The 7,840-nt window shown below is 50.5% G+C and overlaps 1 pseudogene; it reads left to right on the top strand.

The window, feature by feature from the left end:
• Positions 1 to 1,024: 1,024 nt before the first annotated feature.
• Positions 1,025 to 2,201, top strand: LOC136494610 (ethylene-responsive transcription factor 6-like; annotated as a pseudogene).
• The last annotated feature ends 5,639 nt before the right edge of the window (positions 2,202 to 7,840 follow it).

Raw genomic sequence — 7,840 nt, 5'->3', positions numbered from 1 at the left:
GAGCAGCGAGGAGGCGGTGGGGGCACGCGGGTGGTCGGCGGGGCTGCATGTGACGGCATGGAGCTGCGAGCTGCACGCAGGGTGCGACGCGTTGGCGAAGGAAGAGGGCCACGAGGCAGGAAGAGTGATTCTTTTTTAAAAAAAAACTCACGAGCAGATAGAAACGGGTTGTTGGGCTAGCGTCGGACGGATGCCCGCTTCACAGAATTACCGATTTACATATGCTTAGAGCGTGTCGCATATCCGTTCATTCATCAATGCCAGATTCTACAATTGCCCAGCCCATCTAAACCTGCCTCCACTAATCACTATTGTCGTATATCCAAACACGCATTCATAATTAGGGAAACTCACAAAGTCTTTCAAGCCATAACGCATTTTTGTTGTAGCCAGCTTTTGTTTTACTTAGCTTGGTCGCTCCTTTAATCTTAGTGGATTCAGGTTCGAGAAATGTGTTTTCTTTATTATGTTTTGGATCGGCTCCAGGCTCCAACTGTACAAAATTTCATATTCTTTTTTCCACAGCTCAAAAACTCAAGAAAGTTCACACAGTAACTACCTCTCTCTCTCTCTCTCTCTTTTCTTTTTTCTTTTAAAAAAAGCATACACAACAAATAGATCAACTGGATAGTTATGTAAGACAAGTAGTGATCGAATAAGTCATCACAAGATATAGTAGTAAAATCTGAAAAGCGTCAAATATCTACAGGAGTAGAATGCCACTTGGGCAAATTGCACGCCACATTGTCAAACCGGCCCATCGCCGGCTTATTAGCTCGCGTGATTCGATCAACAGCCAAACAAACTCAGTACACTGTGAAATGAAGTTTAATTACGATATTACGATCGATGTAAAGACTAGAGCGAGTCCACTAATCAAAGGGTGGTCAAACAAATCCACCTGACCGGAGGAAAGCCCTAGGCCGTCAGTATCCTACTCTTCTCGGCCCTGGCCTGTCTGATTTCTTGCCTATAAATACACTACAGGGCACCGCCCCGTAGGCCGTAGTCTTGTCCACGGAGCATCAGCTACTCGACGCACACACAAAAACAGAGAGACACGGGACAACCTTCTGCCGCTGAGAGTTTTTGTGTTCTTGTACCATCCTCGATCTCCACCGCTACGTACAGCTGTGCAGCTCCATCGAGAGACGAACATGAACATGGACTTCACCGGAGACGCCGACGGCTTCGCCCTCGACTTCATCCACGACCTCCTGCTCGGCGGCGACGGCAGCGTCCCCGTGGCCGACGACGTCACCTTCCCCGTCCTGCCACCTCATCAGCCGGAGTTCCAGCCCATGTCTTCTTTCTTACCGCACCAGCAGCATCAAGGCTACATGGACGTAGGAGCTGCTCCGACCAACGCTGCTGCTGTCGGCGAGGCGGCGGCGTTCCGGGCGCAGGAGCCGGCGCCACCGGTGATGATAAAGTTTGGGAGCGAGCCGTCGTCGCCAGTGGCCACCACCATGAGGCAGCCGCTCACCATCTCCGTGCCGCCGAGCTCGTACGCCTGGGCCGCCGGCCGGCCGCGCCGGCCGTCGAGGATTTCCGCAAGTACCGCGGCGTCCGGCAGCGCCCCTGGGGAAAGTACGCGGCGGAGATCCGCGACCCGAAGCGGCGCGGCTCGCGCGTGTGGCTCGGCACGTACGACACGCCCGTGGAGGCCGCACGCGCCTACGACCGCGCCGCGTTCCGCATGCGCGGCGCCAAGGCCATCCTCAACTTCCCAAACGAGGTTGGCACCCGCGGCGCTGATGAGCTCTGGGCGCCACCGGCCCCTCCCGCGACGGTGACGCAGGCCTCGACGGCGAACAAGCGGAAGCGGCAGCATGTGATGGAGGGTGAGGACCCCGACGTTGAGGTGGTCGCGGTGGTGAACAAGGCGGTGAAGACCGAGGCGCCGTCGTCGTCGTCGACCCGGGCGTCCTCCTCCACCTCGCCGTCATCGACGGTGACGTCGACTACGGCAGGGAAGGGCAGAGGTGCTGAGTGGCTCCCCGTGACACCGTCGAGCGGGAGCTCGGAGCAGTACTGGGAGGCGTTGCTCCGAGGTCTGCCGCCGCTCTCGCCGCTGTCACCACACCCAGCGTTGGGGTTTCCCCTGCTTAGCGTAAACTAAACTAAGCAGCCCGAGACTGTGCCTGCTAGTGTTACCACAGACTGACGGCATGTGCGGGTACGGTGTCCACGAAATTGTAAATTTGCAAGGGGTCGGACCACCAAGTTTATTAGCAGAGTAGGAATAGATCACCATCTACAGTAGTGAGACATATAAGTTGCACACATAGTTCACTCTTAGCAGAGGGACCTGAGGGTTTCTCAGTTCATGGATATATAAATGAAATACAATTTGATTTGTTTAATGAGTGGGTCATATATGTAGGATTTTCGACATCCTGTATGTAGAAGGTTTTTGTTCTAAAGAAATATATATTTCTATAATGAGCTACTAATAAAATACTCGTCTAGTTGCAAATTTTACAAAAGTATAGGCAGCCCCTGAGTATAGGAATCTATCACCCAACTATAGTGGGCGATGGGGTTCAACCTTCACAACAGCTTTCGAACATTCATAAAAGTTATATCAAAATTTGCCACGCTGCAAACTTTTTTTTGTTTGGGGTGGGGGGGGGGGGGGACTATGCCTCGTTACTTAAGGAGAGTTTATACAATCATGTTGCAGGCAGGCCTGCATGAACCTAGGGGAGTAAGCCAAATAAAATCCTGTCTACAAACCATCGCTTGCTTAGCACAAAGAGGAGCTACAAAGTTTGTCCTTCTTCTCGTAAATTCTACTCTGAAAAGCTTGTGAAGGCCGAAGCTATCGCCGCTGCATCCTCCAGTATTACACCAATTTCCGAACGATGTTTGCTCCTATGTCGCCAATGCGAGACCAGGACCTGTGAATCTGTCTCCAAGATGATGTGTTCCCTCGTCCCGATCGGGACCAGCCGGACACCATCGCGTAGCGCCTCAGCTTCCGCCATTAGAGCCGAGTCCACCAAGTTAATCCAGCGGGCCGAGGCCAGGCATAGCTTGCCATTCACTACCACAGAATACTGCCCCCGTTGCACCCAGTCCATCACCTTGCAGAAAAGCCCCATCTGTGTTAACTTTCAGGGTTCCTGCATCCGGCCTTCTCCATTTTACCGCTTGCTCTGCACTTCCGCCACGCTGCAAACTTTCAGAAAACACAAATACTACATCGTGAAACAAAAAAGGGGTGGGGGAATATGCGTGTTTATAAACATTGTTCGTAAATAAAAAAAAATAGCAAGGTGCACTACAAGTTCTGAAAGCGTGAAAACTGAAAGGTGAAGACAGACAGGGTGCAGGTTTGTGCACAGAATTGGGATCCTGCGTTTTTAGTGTCTCCGGGCTACACTTGAACCTCTTTGGGAGTTGCGATCACGTACGTAAGTGTGGACATCTTGTAGGCTTTCGGACTATTTTATTCTTGTCCGACCTCAGCTGAATTGATGTATTCGATCAGTTCTCTTTCAATCTCTCAGACGGTCCAACCTACTACCCGATCCATTTGCACGATCGGTTCAGGAGTCAGTTCAGCTATCTGAACATTCTCGTTTCAGCAGTCCGCCCCAAATCAGGGCCGGTGAGTCAGCGATGTATGGTCGCCTCGACCGTTCCCTTGTTTGCACCACGTACGTATACATGCTGCTGATTCCACCTGCCCAAACTTTTCAACTGAGGCATCATTTTGAATTCCCGATCGAATTCCGCAATCCCACCAAGTCGCCAAGCGTCTCTCTCAAGGAGAGTTGCAAGATTTATCCCTTGGAAAGTTGGATGTGTTAAAAAGATTGTAGAAACCTAACCGTGATCCACAGGGCGTGTTAACTTGCGTGCCAGCTGAGTTGCGGTGCGTACGTAGAACCACCCGCTGGCAAATCCGGCGTTGCATTCAGCTCTAATTTCCCTTTCCTGCACCCTGATCTGTTCTGTACTTCTGTTCCTCAACGCCTGCCTGAAACTGAAACAGTCCAACTCCACTCCCATGGACCCTGCCAGTTCTGTTTCTCAAAGCTAGCTTACGATCTCGGTGCTGCGTTTTCGCTTCGGTCCGATCTGACGACTTCGATCATCTCGGCCTATGGGAATAATATAAGAGCGTGCTATGACCGGCCGGGTCAAGCGATTCTGGTTTCAGCTCGCGGTTCGTTAGGCCGTTCCCGCAGTCCCGGACGATGGACGAAGCAAGCCACCGTGACCTGACATTCTGACAAAGTGACAAGGACGCTGCTAGCTCCGGCCAGACGTGGAACGAACCAACACTCCGCCGTAAGACACATGGAAATGGAAAGAATATATCAAAATAAATGTACAGAGCTTGACCTGCAGTGTTTTCCTTTGTTTTGACTCTATATATATAAACAAATGTCCTGATCGGCTGATCGCTTCCGGTTTCCATTAGGGAGGTTCGTCAGCTTGGGCTCGTAGTAGTCAGAGCTCGTTACTCAGTCAGGTCGACGCCGACCCGATCGCTGGAGGCCGACGCTGGGCGTAGAAAAGAGCTAGCTGAAACGCATCTTGTTGCATTTGTATAAGTTTCTTGCATAACCAACCTGGTGTACACTCTCGTCGCAGGATCGGAGTCCTGACTCCTCTGGCACTGGCATCGGTGTATACGCCGATGGATCGATCCGAACGAACTCTGAAGAAGAGCATGATGTTGAGTGGTGACAGGTGATCGGTGTACACATACGTTCAAATCAAAGCAGTGCTTAAGTTTTAAATAGGCTAGCAGTGCATTACAACAGGACATACAAAACCTGTCAGTGCCAATAATAATAGTTAGCTATCTTTTTAACTTTCACTGAGCTTGGCCTAACCTTATTTCAATTAAGTGAGTTCGTGGAATTAATTCTAAAGTCCATTATAAACATTAAGCAAAATAAATGATTGATCTCGTATGAGAAATTTACTGAAGATTGACTCACCTTAAATGAGCGGCTATTATGTGAGTTTGTTGGGTAAGAACTAAGAAAGATGGAAGGTAGCCAAATGCCTTCACGCACCTGAGGCATAGATTAGAGTTACGGGCCAAGAGAGGTGACAGTGGTGGATGGATGGATATAGATGTCAATATTAGTGTGGTAACGTCGAGATAGTTTTCACTTGATTGGGATTGTAGCTTTTTTTGAAAGAACATTTTTTCCATTCATTAAATACATAGTACGTACACAGAGTTAGTTACTAAAAATAAAAGCTCGACGATGCCGCTGCTCGAGGAGGGCTTAGAAATGGGCTCTTCGGGCCGTTAAGGCGATGCCCCAGTGGCCGCCATCCACTCACCGGTGGACGCGGCCTGGTGCGCCAGACCACTACGAGCAACCGAGCTCGTCGTCCCTCACCCCCCCGCACCGCTTCCGCCGAGGGGCAACTCAGTGGGGCGCTCCAGGGCTCATCGATGGGCGGAGGATGACCTCCACGAAGCCTATGATGCGGAAATGTCGCTGACCATCTCCCCATCCCCAACCTCGACGCGGTTCGTCGGGAGCCGCCGCCGCCAAGGACGTCGCCACTGCCTGTGAGAGCCCGCCGGCCACAGTCCATCACCGTCTGAGACACTCGTAGCGGTGCAGCTGTTCAGGCGGGCGCTATGGGGCGGCGCAAGCACCCTCATCGGCCACGCCTGCCGCTCATTCGCGGGCTTCCTATCTGTGGCAGGGACACAGACGCCGGAACCAACCGGGTTGCACGTGATTGCACGCAGCATGTGCCAGCCCATCTGCGGCTCGGACCACGCTCCAGTGCCTGCAAGCGCATCTGTGCTCCGGACGCTGACGACAGTGTCGGTCCTGTGTGTTTCTCGGGCCTGGAGCGAAACTAACGATCAGGCCCTTAAATATAAACATTGTAGTAATAATACACAATATAATATGAAATATTACCAATAAATACTTAAAATGTATAAAAAGCGAATATTTTATGAAATAAGTTCCCTCCGTTCAAAATTGTAAATTTTATCTTAAAATTATCCTAAACCATACTTCTCTAGTTTTGACAAAGTTTTTAAAAAAGTATTAAAACCTACAGTAGAAAATAGATGTGTTGCCTAAATATATTATATATATGGTATATTTAAAGAATGTTGTTTGATGTTGTAGATATCTAATTTTTATAAAATGGATTAAAGATAGAGATGTTTGACTTAGGACAAAATTAAAACGACTTACAATTTGCAACAGAGAAAGTACATAATAAATCATGTCAAAATTTCTTTTAACATTCCTTGATGCAGAGTTGATTGTTAATCTAACTATAATCACTTGAACTATGACATGTAGATCTCAATTCTAAAGATCAGAAGATAAATTACAATACAGTAGGACGACGAGAATTGCATGGCCATGCAAGGAGAATTGCGATGATAAATTTCTCTAGTGCATTGGGTCGCTGTGCGGGCGTGCAGCGTCTCGGCGTCAACGCCAGAATAACAAGATGGCATCTGCTTCAGCGTCCTACTGGTGGTTGCTCCCCATGTACTTTTGGGCAAGCCCAAGCTAACAATTTGCACTTTGCGGTTTGCTCACCGCTCTTCGCCTCTACATAATACGTCTACAGAGAGCACGTAGCTGCCTGGGCCCTTGGCGTCGGAGGTCTGGAGCAGGCGCCCCGCTCGCCCTGCCCCAGGGCTAACCTTGGCTGACGGGTGACGGCTGGCGCGGGTCTTGTCGCAGGAGCCGTTATGCGGTAGCGACGGGGCATGTCTTGCGCGTCTGGTAGACCGTCGACCCTCTACCCGCTTTCCGATTGCCCTACACATGAAGTGCCTCGACTATATCTCTCTTCCTCGCACCGAGTGGCGACCTGCAGGCAGCCGCCGTGTTGCCTGCGCTGCCAGGGTTCCGACACCTCGTGCGCGATGGCAAGCGGCCGCGGGTGAGCTTGCGGCAGTGGCAAGTGTTGTCTGCTAGGATGCGACCTTCTCCTGGTGAGCCTTCTCGAGGCTTCCTTGATAGGTAAGGATCCTCCCGGTGCTCAGAGGGGCTGACAAGCGGACCCGGAGTCATCTGCTCCGCGGGCTTGGGGAGTTTCTTGTCCTAATGCGTCATGCCCATTGTGTGGTGCTGTCGAGAAAGTGGCCGACTGGAAAGGGAAATTTTGGAGCTGGCTTCTGGTCTTGGCTCAGGACATTTGTTTGGCCCCAGCCAAGGCTGGGACGATAACTTTTTTTTTGTTTTTTTGGTGAGTAGAGCCGCATTGCTAGCGCCCGAACGTCTGGACAGATGGGGCATCCGGACGCCTGCGCCTGCGATCTTTTTTCCGCGCTGTTCCGCATGCCCACATGGGGTCCGCGCCGCCCCAACGTCACCGGCATCGATAAGAGGGGGAGGGGACGGCGGATGCCCAGCCGGTGCCGGGAGGAGGAGGAGACACCGAGGCGAGGCAGCAGAAGGCGATGAGGGAGATGCAACACACGATCTACTTTTAAAACATTCAGATGCAACACTTGCAAAAACATCTAAAAACACTTCAAACAATTGAAAAAACATACGCAACATCTAGATAAAACACTTGGAACAGATATGTAAAACATATGCAACATCCAAAATAAACACACTTGCAACATACGTCTGGAAAACAGATGAAACATTGGAAACAGAAGCTTTGCAACTTATGTGTACAACCATTGCAACATATGCAACAGTCCGATCTACTTTCGCAACATCCACATGAAACACTTGCAGCATACTTATGAAACATCTGAAACACTTGAAACATATGCTTGCAACATAAATTTTTCACCATTCTTTCGTACGACGCAGCGCAGAGCGGGGGAACGACCAGTTATGGCCAACCGGCGGCCAAGGAT

Source organism: Miscanthus floridulus, chromosome 11 (assembly GCF_019320115.1).
Source record: "Miscanthus floridulus cultivar M001 chromosome 11, ASM1932011v1, whole genome shotgun sequence".
Taxonomy (NCBI): domain Eukaryota; kingdom Viridiplantae; phylum Streptophyta; class Magnoliopsida; order Poales; family Poaceae; genus Miscanthus; species Miscanthus floridulus.
This window is presented reverse-complemented; position numbering and strand designations above follow the sequence as displayed.